Source organism: Hyperoodon ampullatus (genome assembly GCF_949752795.1).
Source record: "Hyperoodon ampullatus genome assembly, chromosome: 19".
Taxonomy (NCBI): Eukaryota; Metazoa; Chordata; class Mammalia; order Artiodactyla; family Ziphiidae; genus Hyperoodon; species Hyperoodon ampullatus.
In genome coordinates, this window is record NC_136932.1 from 12,803,415 (window position 1) to 12,823,938 (window position 20,524).

The 20,524-nt window shown below is 44.0% G+C and overlaps 1 protein-coding gene and 1 pseudogene across 3 annotated transcripts in view; both read right to left on the reverse strand.

Moving 5' to 3' along the window:
* PITPNC1 (phosphatidylinositol transfer protein cytoplasmic 1) overlaps window positions 1-20,524 on the reverse strand; it is a 256,124-nt gene that overhangs the window by 180,805 nt on the left and 54,795 nt on the right. The gene's annotated exons all lie outside the window — the stretch shown is intronic.
* On the reverse strand, window positions 19,308-20,273 carry LOC307067374 (RNA-binding protein 4B-like; annotated as a pseudogene). The gene is made up of 2 exons: window positions 20,163-20,273; window positions 19,308-19,832 (listed from the first exon to the last, which is right to left on the reverse strand). The product of its transcript is annotated as an RNA-binding protein 4B-like (transcript).

A 20,524-nucleotide genomic window follows, 5' to 3' on the forward strand; every position in this document is an offset into this window, starting at 1 on the left:
CAGCTCGGCTTTTTACTCTAACGAATGCACGCATATGTAAAGTGGAAAAGATGAGAAAATACAAGAAGCAGAAGAAAAGTCACCTGGACCCTACACCAGGGGTCCCCAGCCCCCAGTCCGCGGACCAGGACAGCAGAAGGTGAGCAGTGCGCAAGCGAGCGGAGCTAGTGAAGCTTCATCTGCCGCTCCCCATCGCTCCCCATTGGTCACATTTTACCGCCTGAACCACATTCCCCCTCCCCACGCCCCATCTGTGGGAAAAACTGTCTTCCACAAAACCGGTCCCTGGTGCCAAAAAGCCTGAGGACCACTGCCCTACACCACCTAAATAATTATTAACATTTTGGGGTAGGTCCTTCTCAACTTTTCTCTACGTCTATAGAAAAACCACATACACATAGTTTGCTACAGAAATATAGCCTCTCTCACTTAATATCATCGTCTATCTAATATATTAATTTTTTTTCTTTTTTTTTTTTTTTTTCGTCATGCCACACATTTCGCAGGGTCTCAGTTCCCCAACCAGAGATCGAACCCAGGGTCCTGGCAGTGAAAACACTGAGCCCTAACCACTGGGTGCAAGGGAATTCTCTAATATTTTTCTGTATCAAAAATACATATAATTAATTTTAATGGCTATATAATATTCTACTGCTTGGATTTATCAAAATTTATTCAACTAATTTTTCATTGTTGGCCACTTGCATTTTTTCCTTTTTTTTTTGCGGTACGCGGGCTCTCACTGTTGTGGCCTCTCCTGTTGTGGAGCACAGGCTCCGGATGCGCAGGCTCAGCGGCCATGGCTCACGGGCCTAGCCGCTCCACGGCATAGTGGGATCTTCCCGGACCGGGGCACGAACCCGTGTCCCCTGCATCGGCAGGCGGACTCTCAACCACTGTGCCACCAGGGAAGCCTGCATTTTTTCCTTTTAAAAATTCTGTTATAAACAACCCTGCAGAGAACATTTTTATACACAAACCTTTACATATCCATCAGGTTTTTTTCCCCCCAGGTCTCTATTCTCAGCATACCTTTGCAGACAAAGATGTTCCCTCTTTCTGGGGACCTGCATTAAGTCGTTATGTCTGATAGGTGTTTGCAAGGCTGCCTTCATTCATTATATTTTTGAACGAACTCCTATTTACGTTTTGTCAACCGGAAAAACCAAACAAGGTCCAGCTCCCCACTCAGCATCCAGAATAAGTAACTGACTCCCTACGCAGTACCAGGCAAACTCCCCCTGTACAATGCAGTCCTGGCTAGTAACATGCACAAAAGGGAAAGCAGTAGTAGACCTTGTTTCCTGCTGACAAACCTTGATCTACATCTGTGTTGCCAATTACTTGTTCAACAAACCTGTTACTTTTTTGGAAATAATAAATAATTCAGAGAAAGTCATTTTGAATCCTCTGACATCTGTTGCTTGTAATGACTCTGAATTATTCATCAGTGAGCATAAACAGCATTAATTAAAGAAAAGGACTGAGGCAAACCATGGAAATAGAAGCGAACATTGCAGAAGAAAATGCCTTTACTCAACCCATACTCACTTGTCATTGACAAATATCCAAAGAGCCCGCCAGTCCTTGGAATTTAAAGGAACTGGTACACTTAGATACCAGAAGGCATGATCCAAATGAGGATCACTATTTCATGTTTCCAAACTTGCTTTTTTTCCCCTCCTTCAGAAAACTCCTTCAGCGTTCTACCTGCTCAGTTCTCTGAGTTTCAGAGAGTGTTGTGGTATTCAAAGGGAAAGGAAATTTACTAATTGAGCTGCAAAAGAACTGCAAGAAGTATCCCAGATCAAGTCATCCTATGCTCACTTGTACACTGAATTTTAGATATATTAATGCAAGAGGTCTCCCAAATCAAGGACGGCTCAATTCATCTGGCTGCTACCGCCTGATCATTTATTTCCATGACGACACTGGCACTTCCTCCTGACAAAGCGCTTTCTTGTGGTAAAGAGCAAAAGAGAAAAAACCTTAACAGCCTGGCTGCCTGTTCTACACCGCTGGCCGTGGGCTGATTCTTCCCCCAGTTTGTCTCTCTGCACAGGGAGAGTGATACTATATTCTGTAACGCCCTCCACTGTAAAAGAGCCTACGGACTCTGTCTGTGTGGAGGGAAAGTGTGAGCTGAAAGGAAACGTGTTAGAGAGTTTACGCAGCACTGTTGGTAAACAGATGCCTCCAGAGGTGGGGCCCCGGGTGTCTCAGTAACTGGCTTCTCAGGGACCAGAAGAAACAAGCCTCTCTGGAAAGGCAAGGTGGGGGGGAGCTGTGGAGGATGGTTTGAATCGGGAGATTTTCCAAAAAACCTATTCCTGTGTGTGACTCTGGTGACTTGCTCAGTTAAGGATTTCTCGACTCCGAGGTAACCTGGCCTCCAGCTCCCCCTACTCCCGTACCAACTGCTGGGGTTGCTGTGGGCAACAGAGGAGAACCGCTGGACAGAGAACAGAGCGGCTGGAAGAGGAAGGGGAAAAAAAATGAAACCCAACAAGACTGAAGAAAGCCACAAGCCCCATTTGGGAGTCTTTTCAAACCTCTGAATTCAGAGGCATGACAAGCAACTGGCAAGGTCTTCTTGCTGGTGGTGGCCACTAATGAGTGGCTTCCGTGCAGAAATGATCATTCCAGTCTCTCCAGGTCGGGTGCACAGAGACCTCCCAACGCTTCCAGAAAAAGAGACACAGAAACGCTCCATGCACTTTTGAATCCTCTTTCAGTAACATCCTTTCAAAGGATTTCAGAAATGGGGACAAACCTCCCTTGTTTTTTCCCAGTTTGGTTTGTTGTTATTGTTTTGTTCCTGCGGGGAGGAAGGTTGGAAGAGGGAGAGGAGATGGTGGAGGGGAGCTTGGAAGAGAGGAGAGATGGTTGGCTCTGCCCGGCTCAGACTGGCCCTGCATCAAAGGGGGTTTGTTGTTAAAAACAGCAGAGGACGGGTGGAAAAGAAGCCAAGGCTCTCAGTTTCCCAAAAAGAGGCTGAACAGGGACTTCTGTGTCTCTTTCAGGCACTACCCAAAATGCAGCTACAGATTTAGAAAAGATCACTCGTATAGCATTGGATTTGAAGAAATGAACTAAAAAAGATCTCTTTTAGAAAGACAATGGATGGGTTTGCTGGGTAAGAGGTCCCTCCACCGAAACCCAAGTCCAGCTGGGATGGATGAAGCCTGTCTGTAACGTCAAAAAGTTTCCCAGATGCCCTCACAGGCTTCATTTCATTCAAAGATTCAGAAAACAAACACTGACCCAGAGTACTTTCTCTTTAGGGGGAAAGAAAAAGGCGCTATCTCCTTCCTTTCCAATCCAAGTAGTCTCTAAGCTAGAGGTAAAGTGAGAGTCTTAGGGGCTGAACACAAGGTGACCCTTTCATCACCGGCAAATCGGGGTGTCATCACTCTCAACAGGCAGAGCCTGGAGGCACCTAGGCTGGAGTCTTGGTTTGGTGACAATGCTATGATGCACCCGGAAACTGGGGTCTGTGAAAACACACTCTGCCTGCGAGCACTGAGCAAGACTTTTAGGGGCAGGAGGGGAGCACCTGTGTTCTCGGTCTAGGAGAACTCAGAGGGCAGAGGGAAGCTGGGACCCTCAGCGGAGGCCACCCAATCCTCGAATGCTGTCTGAGTGGTAAAAAAAAACCTGGAGTCCCCAGTGGAGAGACCAATGGACAGCTCAGAAAATCTTGCCTCAGAGGCAACACCCAGTATTTCCACACTTCACCTGGGAATCTTGTTACAATGCAGATTCTGATTCAGAAGTTCTGGGATGGGGCCTGAGATTCTGCATTTCTAACAAGTTTCCAAATGATGCTCTGCTGCTGGCCTATAGATGATACTCTGAGTTGTAGCAGTTCAACCCAGGCAACACATTAGAATCACTACAGTTCTGAAAGGGAACCCCCTGACCCAGTCCTTCCCCCTGCTCAATTAAATCAGTATATGTGGCAGTGATGCCAATCACTGGGCTTTTTCTTAAGTACCCCAGGTGAGTCTTATCTGCAACCAGGGTTGAGGATCCACTGGCTGGACTAATTCTGGCTCTCACTATCAACTAGATATGTGGACCCAGGAAACTTAATCTCTAGGAATCTCAGTTTGGTATCAGAAAAAGGGGATATGCTGGCCAAAATGGATTGGTATAGAAACAAATGTGCAGTAGTTGAAAGCACATTGAAAGAAGATAAAATACAATAGTTATTTTCCTCATCGAGTCTTAGTTTCCTTGGTTAGAATGAGTTCATAGTGTCCCCGACTAATCAAATTTCACATATACCAGCTGCGTGTTAATTCTATGGAATAGACTGTTTTTAGCTGAGATCTCCCTGCTGCTCTGTTAACACCCCAAAGCCCAATGCACTGGGATTTTCTTTTTTTTTTTCTTTTGCTGTACGCGGGCCTCTCACTGTTGTGGCCTCTCCCGTTGCGGAGCACAGGCTCCGGACGCGCAGGCTCAGCGGCCATGGCTCACGGGCCCAGCCGCTCCGCGGCACGTGGGATCTTCCCGGACCGGGGCACGAACCTGTGTCCCCTGCATCGGCAGGCGGACTCTCAACCACTGCGCCACCAGGGAAGCCCTGGGATTCTTTCTTAAATGACAACTGACTCATCAATGGATTTTAGGTCCCAATGGCATCCTAGCCAGTACCTTGAAAAATCCTCCTAAAATTACTTTAAATATGGATTCCCAGCACCCACCGATGACTGGTGCTGATCTACGAAGCAAACCCACATTATCGCCCCCCCCACCCTTCCCCTATCCTGCCAATCCCAAGCTCCCTGGGTGCAAGGAAGGTTCTCTGCTGCCCATTTTCAACTTTCTGTGCAATGAACAAAGCTTCGAAGGGCATCAGTTCTGCCAACCACCAATAGATGGCATCAGTGGTCGTGCAAGGTCGTTTCAGCCTCCGCCTCGTTCCTCAATCTCTGTCATGTTTGCTGTGTTTGAAATGCAGTGTCTTGTTAAAAACTAACTGAAGGTAAAAAGGTTAAAAAAAAAAAGAAAGTCAAAATGCAGAAGTGTCTCTGGAAAATAAAACGAGAGTTGTAAAGGACTAGGAGTCCCCGCCATCCCCGGCTCGCTCAGGAAACAACTTTACCAGCAACCGACGTGCACCCAAGCTAGGTTAGTGTCATGTTGCATTTAGAACAAATGGGCTTTCAGAAGCTCATCGGTGAGAAGAGCTTCTTGTCCCCAGCTGACATCACATTGAAGCTGATTCTCAAACGCACACAGAAACCACAGAGAAAGCAAAACAACCCACCACCAGAAGGCAAGGCTATAACCACAGCAACACTCGCCAGAACAAAGACCCTCTGAGAACCAGAGCTCCATTTCCTCTTGTGTGCTGAGAACATCATCAGCTGTTCCCAAGGACCCCCCACCCCCACCCACCCACTTATCAACTGCGGCCACGCTGATGTTCACACCAGGGCAGCTGAGTCCTCTGTGCAGGAACTCAGGTAAATGCCATCGTCTTAGTCTTTCAAAAGGAACACTCAGGAATTCTGTGTATGGCCAGCATGGTGTATGCTATTTCAGATCACTGTTCTCAGCCAAAAGCCATTTTATTCTCCAGGGGAAATTTGGTGGCACTGCCTCCAACTTGGTGGCACAGGATACATTCTGGTGATCAGACTGGGGAAGGAGGGGAGGATGCCACTGGCATCTGGTGAGTGGAGGCCAGGGATGCCACTAAACACCCTACAGTGCACAGGACAGCCCCTCACAACAAAGAATGAGCCAGTCCAGATGTCAAAAGTGCTGTGGTTCAAGAAAGCCTCCTCCAGAGGCTAGGAATTTCCGCCAAGAAAATTTAAATTCCAAAAGCCAATTTCCTACTGTCGTCACCAAAAAACATCCTGACAGAGAAGACAAAAGATAATTAATGGGAACTCCTTCCTGAGAAAAAAAGCAACCTTCCCAAGCGTTCTTTGTCCCTGCTTTTGAGAACAGAGTGTCCCTCATTTTTGCCAAGGCCCCCCCCCTCTTTTGGACCTCATTCTCACCCGCCTTCTCAGGAACTTGGCTTCCTCCACCATGTCCTCCTCCTCAGCATCTACACTCTCCCTCACCACCTCCCTCTACCTGGTTCAGAGAGGCTGTTTTCCCCTTTTAAAAACATCTCTCACCTAGAGAATAACACAAATACCTGCTGAGTCTATACTGATATACACAAATAAGTGGATAAATAAATAAATGGAAGAGAAGGGACAAAACATCCTCACAGAAGAATTCCAAGAAATAAACATAGAAGGAATGAAAGAAATAGAAAACCATTAACAGAACATGATGGTAATAATGGCTGCCGGTGAGATCCACTGGTGAGTGTTGAAAGTTTTTAAAGGAGAAACAAGTTTCTTGCATAGCCTCAAAGCATCTCTCCAAAAGCATTTATTAATCACTGTGGTGGTTTTAGCACCCCTAAACAACCTTTTTTTCATGTTCCTCCCTCTACTGGGTAGAGCTTAATCCCCCCCACCTTGAATGTGGGCTGGATTTAGTGACTCACTTCTAATGGATGGAGAAGGTCACAGGGACAGCTTTCTAGAATATCAGGCTGACCTCTGGCAGTTCTATTCTTAGAGGTCATGGAGATATTTTGACACAATATCCAAATGCACCACACACCTGGCTGTGGCTGGCAGGTGGCTTTGATGCAGAGTTAGTGTAGCGTTTACCCTGAGTGACATTAACTTGTAGAGCAAATCTGGTTGGGGTGCGGGCAAAGCAAACCTTATCACATGCCTAAAGCGACAGGTTGGTGTAGCGAAAGAAATATACCTGGCTCCCAAATTCAAAATTGTGTAACAGCCATTCAATCACCGACCACGGCCACTTCAAAAGCCTTGGTGACAACATCCATTAAATTAATACCCCAGTCACTCTGGGTCAGAGTAAATATGAAACAGGTACAACTGAAACCTTTCTCACTCGTCCACAGCTCCCTCTCCCCATCTTGTATCTGGAAAGAAATCTGAGGTCAGGAAAAAAAAATGTGGATGCCTCAGAGCCCTTTTCAGCTAAAATGGGAACAAAAGCAGGCTCAAGAAGGAATCAAGTGGACCTTAGCACAAGAATGCCAGCCTGTTATTTTGCAAACAGTAGGGTCAAAGCCCTGTATACAGGAGGAAAATAGTTTCGGGCAGAAAATTAATATTCACTGCTGAGACCTATTTGCCATGAGTTGACTCTGGAAGCAAATGGTTGAAAGATGGATCAGGATGAAAGCCTTCATCATCTCCCATCCTACCTCCCACCAACACCAGGGACCACCACTCCTCCCAGAGCCAGCGAACCTCCAGTGGGGTCCAGCTCAGCCATGGGTGCCAGAAGGCAGGGGCATCTGATTCTCCTTTCCTGTGTCCAGGAGTAAGTTTTTCAAGGGAGGGGGCCGAGGACACTGAATTTGGAAGGGCAAAGGACTGCTGTGAAGAGGGACACTTGGAGGAGAGGTGAACTGTGTTAAAGGGAATGAGGAAGAAAAGGTGGATGCCTGGCCCTATGCTCTGCTGGGTAAGGCCAGAGTGCCCTGCCTGTATCCCTTTACCAGGTAAGGGTTGCTGTAAGTGTTGACTGCTAATGGTCCCATCTGGCCCCCTAGTCTGTAAAGTTGCCTTTGGCCTATGGGAGCATCTCCACCTAGAAGGTTATACCTGCCCTGAGGGAGGCCCATAACCGATCAATGGCTGACATGGGAGAGGGAAACAAAAGGCTGGCCCCTAGGCAAGGGGAGACAGAGCTCCCCAGGAACCCAGCTACAACTCCTCTTTCCCCCACCGCCCTGCCACTCTCCTCACCTCCACCTCCTAGGCCAATATCTCATCTCCATGAGAATCCCTTGACTTCTAAACAACCTGACCCAAGACACTGGGAATTAAGCTTCCTTGAACTTTTAGGGGTTTCTGGTAGATCCTGGGAAGAGAATTTCCAGTTCAAGGACTCCAGTGCTCCCTTGAGGACAACTAGGCAGAGAAGATGAAGACCCAAGCCCACCGATGCCCCAAGCACCAGAGAGAAAGCTCATGTCCTGGTTCTCCCTTACTCAGACTGGAGAAAGGACATCAGAAGGAGGTGCCCCCCCCTCATACCTGGGTGACAGAGCCATGTCCTAAAAAGATCCTACTACAAAAGGCTGATTTTGCTAGTTCCTGGATACTGTGTATTCAAGTTGGGAAGAACTCAACACTGGCAAATCCAATCTCACAGATCACTTATAAGGCAAAAAAAGAGTTATGTCAGCTATCAAGTCTTTTTCAACAAGGTATTTAAAATGGGATTTCACACTGGTGCTAGAATTGAGGCAGATGATCTTCCTTGGTGTTTTTCAAGGCTTTTTCCTCTATACCGGATCAGTAGGAAACTCTCCTTTACACTCTACTGCCTTCCCTCCTTCCCCTTTCTCACTGCCCTGTGCTCTTCTTTGGGCTTCCTAGGATCACCTCCCCCATTTCTCATCTTAGGGTTGATCTCTGGGGACCACTCTAAGACAGGTATACATCCAATAATGTAAAATCTTAAAATCATAGTTCCAGAGGGCATACTCCCAGTGAATAGCCCAAGAATGCAAAGCATGTGTCTATGACCTAACTAGTTATAATTTGCTAAAGTACTTGATTCTTGGGCAAAGTAGGTTAAAAGCCAGAAAGTTGTAAAAAAGTGGTCTGAAACAGCCTAAGAACTTTATACAACTCATAACAATGTGCTTCTTTGGTGCAATTTTACGTTAGCTTTTAAAATTAGCTTTCATAAATCTTTGCCTGACCCACTATATTTCAGATGTTGAATTTAGGACAGTGTTCAAAGATTTTTATGGGGCCAGTTCACGGTTTCAATTCCAATTTACCATTTTTCCTTTACTGACTTCCTTTTGGAGTTCACCAGCATATGGGTCCTTAAGGACTAAAAAAACCAATGAATTAGTCAAAGGGAAAATGTTCTGTTTCTCCCGTTTAGAAATTCATTGAAATATAGATGAAGTCCATCCTGAACAGCAGGACGTTCTGAGAAAGCCATCAGCCTAAATGCCTTTATGAATAACTATTATGTTATAAGCTCAAAAGATCTTACATCTCAGCCAGATGAATAATCAGGCCACTAGGGACCACAGGGAAGAGAATGAATATAATGCAGGTCTATATATTTTTTTCCTCCGCTGTCTGAACACATAAAATACCTTTTTACTTTTACCACCAAATATACATTCAGGTAGCTTCTCCTGGTATAAGTTAAGGACTTCTGGAGGTTGAATTTGCTTCCTCCGGCCTCCAAAGCACTATGTGAAGTACCAAATCATTACTCCATGAAGGCAACATCCTGCTTAACTTGTAAGAACTATTAGTATGGGCTCAGGGAAAGCTGATTCAATGCTGCCACAAATGCATCCTGTGGAAATACATGCCACATATTCAATTAAGAAAGTGATTAATCAGTATTGTGACTAAGTATTGAAAAAAAACAAAACTGGGCTTCCCTGGTGGCGCAGTGGTTGGGAGTCCGCATGCCAGTGCAGGGGACACGGGTTCGATCCCTGGTCTGGGAGGATCCCACATGCCACAGAGCAGCTGAACCCGTGCGCCACAACTACCGAGCCTGCTCTCTGGAGTCCGCAAGCCACAACTACTGAAGCCCACACGCCTAGAGCCCTTGCTCTGCAACAAGAGAAGCCACTGCGATGAGAAGCCCGAGCACCGCAACGAAGAGTAGCCCCCGCTCGCTGCTACTAGAGAAAGCCCGCCTGCAGCAATGAAGACCCAACGCAGCCAAAAATAAATAAATAAATAAATAAATAAACAAAAAACTAACCCAAATCAAGCTTTCAATTCCCCCTACCTGCCAATCAGAGGTACAAAGAGAAAAACACTATCAGTGTTCCTCTCTCCTTAGCTATTATAAACTGTTACTTGCTATGCAAAGGCATTTACAAGTCCAAATTACTACAGGATGCTTATGGTTTTAAAAAATACAAATGCTACATACGATTAGTATATTACTATACATACGTGTGTATATATAAATACAATCTATGTATTTGCCTATAATTATTTAGTGATCCAACTAGTCTTTTTTCCTTGAAATATGCCATTTAGAAAATACCATTACATCATGTAAATAATTTCCCTGGCTCCACCCCAACTGCATAAAAGCAGTCTTTTTTTCCAGTACAACGTGTATTTGGAAAGTGCCTGTTTTGTGGTGTTCTTGTCCAGGTCACCATACTTAAGCACACGACAGAAAAAAAGGAAAAAGAAAGGAAAAATCAAAACTGTAGCTAAGCTCCCTCCTCCCAACTCGGAATCAGCAGAACTCTCCTTGTCAAAGGACCAAACACATGAACTTCAATGATCCGAGCCGCCAACAACACAGTCCTCTTTAAATTCAAGCAGTACATTGTGAAAGCAAATGGAATGCCACCCAGGTGAGAAGTGGAAGAGAAGTTCCCCAGGGGACAGTGATGGGCAGGAAGTCCAAGGACCAGGTTGAGTGCTGGCTGTGTGACTGATTCTGTGATGATGAGCAAGTTATAACATACTTTGAGGCTTCAGATTCCTCATCTACAGTTAAAACACTGGATTAACTGGTCTAAGGTTCATGCCAGGTCAAAATTCTCAGATTTTTAAGACCACCTCAACACCTGGGCATTGCTGAGACTCCACGACACTGATCCTGACTCCCAAGGCTGCACTGTGGTCGCTGAAAAGAAAATTTTGCTTGTCACTCTCCAACACAATGGGATGGGTTTGGAGCAAAACGGGAAAGACATGTCCTGTATGATTATGCATGTGGTCCCCTTAAGTGAAAGAAAATTACCTATTTCATTAGTTCCCAAAGGATATGGAATATCTTTATTCTAAGACAGACCAGACTGACTCAGGCACTGCCCCGACAGCTATATATTATCCTGTGCTGTTCTATTGGGACCTATTATCTATTTGACTCAAGTAGGAAGATTCTAGAAGCATTTTCAAAATGGGAATACAGAATATGTTTTAATTCTAATTTGAGTAATTTGAGAAACCAGTGGCATTTGCTCTTCTCATATACACAGTTTAAAGCAAGAGAATGAAAGAGTTCTGAGCCCTAGAACAGAAATAAAGGCTAACCCCTGCAGCACAGTGCGGAGGCTGCGAGAATATGCTGGCATCTTAAACTGCTTATCCACCTGTAATGAACAATGGCTATCCAGAGGCTGACAGAGAAAGTATGGAAAATCAATGAGCATTCACTTTGACAGACAATTCTGGGGGCAGAATACCTGTCACCAGGTAATAAATCACTTCATTTAAGTTTATCTTTTTAGCAGTGCACAGTGGATTATACCCATACATCACTTCAGCCCTTCTTTTCTGCCCTGTTGACAAAGGACAAATTGAGAAGGATGGTGGGAAAGCTGGGAGAAAGAAGGGAGGAAAACAGAAGAGCTCTGTTCCTAGGCCTGTGTCGTAAAAGAAATAATGATGATGATGATGATGATGATTCAATTTCATTGTTATAAGCATCAGTTCCATCTGTAAAACCTTACGGCACTTCCTGGATTTACCAATGAAGTGACCATGGGTTGGAAAATAAAGGTAGCTTTTTTTTCAGATCCCTTAGGACATACTATATATCTACAGTCTCAATAGGATCTCAAGCACTTGGCTTTTCTAACAATGGGTGAGTTTATGGGTTTCACTAATGATACTGCTCAGAAACTGGTACCCTGAGAAGCCTTGCAGCACAGAACTGAATATGGTAAATGGGACTTCAGGTGCAGCAATATGGTGGCAGATTAAGACAGTGTGGAAAAAACCCTCCCACTACAAATACTTAAGAATGCTGGGTAAAATATGACCTGAAAAAGAAAGGGAAAAACTGAGTAAAAGCACATGAGTGGATTCTGAGACTGCTTTTGTAACTTACAGACTTGCATTTTAAAACCCAAGTGGACAAAGGAGGTGAAACCATGGGCTGCCATGAGGCAGAGAGTTGGAACTAAAACACTTGAGGAGAGGCAGGATCCTCAAAGAGGGGCTTCCTCAGTGAAGACTGTGGGTGGGGGGGAACTCATACCCTAGAAAAGGGGTCCAAGATGACAATTTTGTATGTCTTTGGGCTCTGAGTGAAAAAAAGAAACCTCTCCTCTGAAATATGGATATCCAGATCTGAGCCTTGAGCAGAGTAATCCAGGAAGTTCCAAACTAAGAAATTAGCAGAAACACTGGCCCCAAGCCAGTGATACTCCTGAGATCTCTAGACGAAGCAATGCAAATTGTTCTGGAGGGGACCTGTTATCAGGTCACAGAAAAAGTAATCCTCACTCAAGATCAGCTTATAAGAAAATTTAAAATTACAATGCATCATGAGAAGAAAACAGCAAACACAACAAACAAGATTGTTAGAATTCCAGGAACTTCGGTACTTCCCTGGTGGTCCAGTGGTTAAGAATCCACCTGCCAATGCAGGGGACACAGGTTCAATCCTTGGTCCGGGAAGATCCCACATGCCACAGAGCAACTAAGCCTGTGTACCACAACTACTGAGCCCATGCTCTAGAGCCCATGAGCCACAACTACTGAGCCCACATGCTGCAACTACTGAATCCTGTGTGCCTAGAGCCCATGCTCCACAAGAGAAGCCACCACAATGAGAAGCCCATGCACCTCAACGAAGAGTAGCCCCCACTCGCCACAACTAGAGAAAGCCCCCATGCAGCAATGAAGACCCAGAGCAGCCAAAAAATAAATTAATTAAAAAAAAAAGAATTCCAGGAACTTGGGATAATAAAATTAAAATTTGAAAAAGAGAATACAAAATAAATATGCTTAAAACTATGAAAGACATAAAAGTAGGAAATAAAACCCTGAGGAAAAAAAATATGAAAAACAGCCAGGTATGCCAAACAGAACCTCTAGAAATAAATATTATAATCACTGAAATTAAAAAGTCAACAGATACATTAAATAGATTAGACCCAAGTAAAGAGAGAATTAAGTAAAATGGAAGACAGATTTGAAGAAATGACCAAGGGGCATCACAGAGATAAAAGGGGCATGAAAGAATAGCTCCTGGAATAGGGAGTACGATGAGACTATTCTGACGTATTTAATGCAAGATCCAGATGATGCAAATAGAGAGACTGCGTTAGTTTGGGTCCTCCAATAAGCAGATGTCAAGAAAGGATGTTGGGAAGAGAAAGAGTGGGCAAGGAGAAACCTCAGACCTGAAAGTCATAGCTCAAGGACTCCCCATTAGAAGAGTCCTATATCCTACAGGATGGGCTAGCACTAGTAGCCACGTCTTACTAAGCCAGCAACCAGGAACAGCCCAGGGGAAGCGTGGCTTTTGAGTGAATCCTGAGACATGGCATCTGGGGTCAGTCAACTAGGCTTCCCACAGCAGGAGATCTGAGAGGCACATTTTCATGGCTGCTGACATGAAGGGGAGCAATATTTTTAAAGAGAATAGTTAATCCAGAATTGTAAAAGCCATAAATCTCCCATGTAGAGAATAACAGCAAGTTCTGAGCAGAATAAACCAAAACAAATCTACACATGCTATAGTTAAATGGCAGAATATCAAAGGCTATAAAATACCAAAAACAAATTTAAGAAATTAAGCTAAATGAAAAGAAAATAAACTGGTAGGGGGGATGACTGGAGTTAATTTTAGACTGCTTTCTAAGAACACACATTTAAGGATAATAAAGCCAGTAGAGGAAAAAAGGGAGGAACTGATAAAACTCAATTCAGTAAGAGACAGGAAATGAGAAAAAGAAAGCAAAGGAAAAGTATGGAAAATAGAAAACATGAAATAAGAGAAATAATTTAAAATATCAACCGTTACTATAAATGCAAACAGATTAAAATAGCTGGTTAAAAAACTCAGACTGGATTTTTTTTTAATTTAGCCATATGCTATTTACAAGAGGTTCTTGTAAATAAGAACCTCTTACTTACTTTACCAGTAAGTAAAACCACTTACCTGTTCTTACTACTTACACAATTTCTTAACCTTTTGCAGATTGATTGATCTCATTAATGAGATGAGATTCCCATTCTCATCTGTAGAATGGGATGATAATGACAGACTTAGTTTTTAATCTATAACATGTTTTTCTCTTTTTTTTTTGGCGGTACACGGGCCTCTCACTGTTGTGGCCTCTCCCGCTGCGGAGCACAGGCTCCGGACGCGCAGGATCAGTAGCCATGGCTCACGGGCCCAGCCGCTCCGCGGCATGTGGGATCTTCCCGGATCAGGGCACAAACCGGTGTCCCCTGCATCGGCAGGCGGACTCCCAACCACTGCGCCACCAGGGAAGCCCCATATAACGTGTTTTTCTTAAAATAACACAAGTACAGCAAAATGTTACTTGCATAATCTTTCTGGTGCGTACATGGGTGCAAGTTTCATTACTGTCTGTACATTTTAATCTATTTGAATTGTTTCAAAAATAAAAATGTTTTCACTGTTTAAATCCATAAGCCCAATAACCAAGTAAAAATATAAGACCACAGTAAATGACAATGTTCTTATACACCACTTGGGAGGGTATACAACTATACACCTTTCTTAGGGAACAATTTTGCAAGATACACCAAAATTTAAAAGATATAGATACTCTTGGGACTTCCCTGGCAGTCCAGTAGTTAAGACTTTGTCTTCCAATGCAGGGGGTGCAGGTTCGATCCCTGGTCAAGGAGCTAAGATCCCACATGCCTCTGGGCCAAAAAACCAAAACATAAAACAGAAGCAATATTGTAACAAATTCAATAAAGACTTCAAAAATGCTCCACTCAAAAAATCTTTTTAAAATAATGTAGATACTCTTTAACCCAGGGACTGAATTCTTGTAATTTATCCCAAGGAATTAATCAGAAATGCGTACAAACATTTGTGTATTAGTTTACACCTGAGTTATGTCTAATGGTTAAAAATTCAAAACAACTTTAATGTTGTTGGGAACTGTTTTAGTAAACCGCAATGCATCTGTATAACAGATAGTTATATATATTATATATAGTTATATATATTCTGTATAACAGAATAGTATTCAGTCATTAGAATTCAGGTTAAGGTTATAGAAGATTATTAGTGACAAGTATATATTAGTAAGTGAAAAAAGATACAAAGCAGTATGCATAGTATGAGTTTGTTTTAATTTTAAAAAATATGTGTATATATGTACAAAGACAAGGGACCACCAGTGAAGCACTTCTGGATGGTAAAGATTCTGAATGACTTTTTTTTATTGTGCTTTTCTCTGTTTTCCAAGTTTGCTGCAGTGAGCATATGGTGCTTTGCAATTAGGGGGGAAAAGCAATCATTACTTCTAAAGTAAGTGGCAATAATTCCAGTTTATATTCTAATGCAGGGGTCCACAAATTATATCCCGCAGGCCAAATCCAGCCTGCCACCCTGCCTGTGAGTTAGGAATGGTTTTACATTTTTAAATCGTTGAAAAAAAAATGAAAAGAAGAATAGTATTTATAAACTGCCATTCTAATCTAATCTTTGTATTTAATCTTTACAACAACCCTGTGAAGTAGGTATGACACATTTTACAGATGAAGGAACAGAACCTCCTAGATTGGTCAGGTAAGTAGTCAAAGATCTGCTAGTTACTGAGTCTTTGCTGAAACTCACACCCAAGGAGTCTTACCCCAGACCTTATCCTCTTAAGCTGCTTCCTCCATGTGAAAAGTTCTCCACCACTATAAGGGCAAATGCAGCCAGCACAGTCTGGTGAATTCTCAGGATGGAAGACCACAGTGTTTCAGTGAAGCCTCGTTGGAGAATGAGGCCCTGTTTCTACCATGATGATAGGAAACACTAACTCTGAACTCCAATTAACCAAAATATTATCCTCCTCAAAAGAATTCCATTCTTGGGCTTCCCTGGTGGCACAGTGGTTAAGAATCCACCTGCCTATGCAGGGGACACGGGTTCAATCCCTGGCCCGGGAAGATCCCACATGCCATGGAGCAACTAAGCCCGTGCACCACAACTACTGAGACTGCGTGCCACAACTACTGAAGCCCACGTGCCTACAGCCCGTGCTCTGCAACAAGAGAAGCCACCGCAATGAGAAGCCCACATACCACAACGAAGAGTAGCCCCCGCCCGCCGTGACTAGAGAAAGCCCACGCACAGCAACAAAGACCCAACGCAGCCAAAAATGAAAACAAATAAATAAATTTAAAAAAAAGAATTCCATTCTTTTCATTAGTAGACCTGTATAACAGAAAATTGTACCCTTTTATTATTATTATTCTGTTTTGAATTTCATCAATAAAATTTGTAGAAATTTGTTTAGTCTCTCATTATGTAAGCACCTACATAATATCCTTGATGTTGTGTATTGGCCCAAAAAGCCTAAAATATTTACTATGTGACCCTTTACAGAAAATGTCTGCAGACTCCTGTTTGAATTGACAGAGGAAAGCAAGTGGGGAGAAGCAGAAGTCTCAGTATTAATGGAGTCCCCACATCTGGAACCATGGAGTAACCAAGAACCCAAATGGTTCTCTCTCCCAAGCTATTCCACAAGCTCTTAGTCATTTAAAGACTGTTTCTTTTCTCCTTCTCCTGCTATGTCTATATTTTTTATCCATTACCTCCCACCAAGGGGTGAGCAAAAAAAAGAAAGCAAAACTTAGTTCAGTCAAGGTTATTGCTTCTTAGAAACTCTGGCAAAAATTTGTTCAGGGAAAGAGACTTGGCTTTTATAGCATTTCTGAAGTTAACTTATCAGTGTTTTCTGTTCCAAAAATAACTGAGAATTTGGCCACTCATCCTAAGTATGGGATTGTTCATTCATCCACTTAACAAACCCTAGCATAGCGCACAGATCAGAAGATATATATCAATACAACAAAACATTCTATAATAGAAATCAGTTTTAAATGACTACAGAAAATGCAAATTAAAACCACAATGAGATACCACCACACCCAGTAAAATATCTATAATCAAAAGGACAGATGATACCAAATATTGGCAAGAATGTGGAGAAAGCAGAACGTAAAATATAAAATGCAACAGCCACTTTGGAAAACAGCCTGGTGGTTTCTGTTGAAGTTAAACATATGACCCAGAAATTCAACTCTTAAGTATCTACCCGAGAGGAATGGAAACATGCATCCATACCAAGACTTGTATACAGATGATCACAGCAGTATTTTCATAATAGCCCCAAACTGGAAACAACCCAAACGTCCATCAACTGGTAACTGGATAAACAAAATGTGGTATATCCACACAATGGAATACTACTCAGCAATAAAAAAGAACCAACTATGATACACTCAACAATATGGATGAACTCAAAAACAGCATGCTGGGGCTTCCCTGGTGGCGCAGTGGTTGAGAGTCCGCCTGCTGATGCAGGGGACACGGGTTTGTGCCCCAGTCTGGGAAGATCCCACATGCTGCAGAGCGGCTGGGCCTGTGAGCCATGGCCAGTGAGCCTGCGCATGCGGAGCCTGAGCTCCGCAACGGGAGAGGCCACAACAGTGAGAGGCCCGCGTACCACAAAAAAAAAAACAAAAAAACAGCATGCTGAGGGAGGCCACTCTCAAAAGACTGCATATTATATGATTTTATATGACATTTCTAGAAAAGACAAACTATAGATGCAGAAGCGGATCAGTGGTTCCCTGAGATTGGGGTGAGAGCAATGACTATCTACAAACAGGCAACAGAGAACTTTGTGGGGTGACAGAAAGTACTAAAACTGAATTGTGGTTGCACAAATACATGGATTTACTAAAACTTATGGGTGAATTTATGGTATGCAAATTAGACCTCAATAAAGCTGTTTTAAAACAAAACTACAGGAGCAAAGGGGCAGATATCTGCTCGAGGTGGAAGAAAGGGTAGGGAAAGCTTTAGAAAAGAGAAATTTTAAGATAATATCCTGATAACGGACATTTAGCTGAAACAGGGATTTAACAGTGTGCAGAGGCAGGAAGGCATGAAAACTCAAGTAGGATTTGGGGAGGGAAAAGAAATAGGTGATACTAAAGGGCAAGCTGCAAGTGAGAAAACAAGAAGTTGGTAAGAAGTTGGTACTTTATCTCATAGGTCATGGGAAGTCACTACAGAATCTGAAGGGGGCTGAGTGACTATCACATTTGAGTTTTAGAAAGCTAACTCTGGAGGCAGTGTAAAAAGAAGATGACTTAGAGATGAGGCGAAAAAAGCAAGAGGCCATGTCCAGGTAAAAGATACAGAACCAACTATTTAGTTTCTAATGAGGTGGTGGGAAAGAAGACAGCTTCTAATCTCAGCAGCTAAGATGCTGGTGTCACTAAAACAAATAAGGACGACAGGAGCAGAAGCAGTTTTGGGGGAAGGTGGTGACATAAATACTGTTTTAGGTTGATTGTGAGGTGCTGTCAAGATATTCAGGTACAAATATCCAGTAAAGAGTTGCAAAACTGGAAAGAGTCTGGGGTTGATGCTGTGGCTTGGGGAATTCTTAGCAAAGAAATAGTCACTGAAACCACTGAACTGTTAAGATTGCTATGGACTCACATAAACAGCAAGAACTTAGGGCTCAAGATCAAAAAGGCTAATTATAGGGAACTCCCTGGCGGTCCAGTGGTTAGGACTCCTTGCTTCTGCTGCTGGGGGCCTAGGTTTGATCCCTGGTCAGGGAACTAAGATACCTGCAAGCGTGCAGCCAAAAAAAAAAAAAAAAAAAAAAAGGCTAATTACAGAGTCTACCCTGTCATCCATGCAATGACATTAAGAAAATGCTTTTCCTTCTGTTGCTGTTCTTTTTTTTTTTAAGCGTTAGAAACGTTTATTTGTCAAAATATTTTATTTAAAAAAAAGTGAGAGAAGTGGAGTAAAGCAAGGCTAAATTTCAGCTAATGTTGTACCACGATCAGACATAAAGACAAAACAAAACAACAACAAACAAAACCCCAATGGTCCTAGTAATTTCAGAAGATTAGCTTCAGGGTCAAAGTCCAGAGCTAACAGAGAAGAGAAGAAGGTTGCCTGTCACTACATATGGTCATTTTAAAGGGAAAGGAGGGGAATTCCCTGGTGGTCCAGTGGTCATGACCCAGCGCTTTGGGGGTTGGGGGAGAAGGTTCATCCCTGGTCAGGGAACTAAGACCCCGCATGCCATGAGGTGCAGCCAATTGAAAAAATTTTTTAAAGAAAATTAAATTTGAAAATAAATAAAAATAAAGGGAAAGGAGATGTTGCAGGTAGACAGGGAGAGGGGTCAACTCCTAAGGAAAGCAAGGTAGGAGGGATTCCACTGTATAGGAAAGAGAGGCTGCCAGCACAATCCTCACCTAGGGCTGTGCTGTGGTCTTGAAGCAGCACACGGAAGCTGCTGCTGCCACTGCCTCCTAAGAGCAGACTCGGTAAGGCTAATAGTGGTGGAGTGCGCCCTATGCATCATTGTTATACACGGATTCCCCATAGCCAACGGTGTCAGGTGTGCATGCTGCTCCATACTGTCTGTTATAGTGCTCGGTACAGTCCGCCACACTTACCCGTACGGTCCACAGGGCACTCTTCTGACCAGTGCCCCTCTTTCCCACACTGACAGCAGCCACTCTGATCTCCCATCCCAGGGGCAGTCCGAAGCTGGCTGGTGGACAACTGCACGTATGTTCGTGCGCCTTGAAACTCTGTGTTGTCAAGGCCCCTGACAGCCCTACTGCATCCTCTGTCCGCTCCACGTGTACGAAGGCATAATCTTTCACAATGTCACATTCGATGACTGAACCATGCTCCTCTAACCTGGCCCAAAGCTCTTGGTTGGTACAAGTAGGACTAATGCTGCCCACGTGCAACTTGGCTGAAGCTTTGCTCTTTTTCTTTTTAAAATAAATTTATTTATTTATGGCTGCACTGGGTCTTCATTGCTGCGCGCAGGCTTTCTCTAGTTGCGTCTCTAGTTGCATTGAGCGGGGATTACCCTTCATTGTGGTGCGCAGGCTTCTTATTGCGGAGGCTTCTCTTGTTGCAGAGCACGGGCTCTAGGCACACGGGCTTCAGTAGTTGTGGCGCACGGGCTTAGTAGGCTTAGTTGCTCCGCAGCACGCGGGACCTTCCCGGACCAGGGCTTGAACCCGTGTCCCCTGCATGGGCAGGCGGATTCTTAACCACTGTGCCACCAGGGAAACCCCTGAAACTCTGCTCTTATCCTTGCTGGCTTCCACGGTGGGGTTCACCCTGTGCAGCCTGTAGTGGACGGCATCCTCGGCCGCCGCCTGGTCCTCTATGTGCACAAAGCCGTAGTTTTGTGGCATTTGTTGTTGTTTGTTTTTTGGCGGAGCCTGCGGGATCTTAGTGCCCCGACCAGGGATCAAACCAGAGCCCTCCCTGGTGAAAGCAAGGAGTCCTAACCACTGGAGCGCCAGGGAATTCCCAAAGCTGTAGTTCTTAATGATGTCACATTCCAGCACCTTCCCACACTGCTCAAGGGGTCAGCGGATCGCCTGCTCTGTGCCCTCCTGGGGCAGGTTTCCGATGAACGGCGTCACCGTCCTGACAAGAGCTT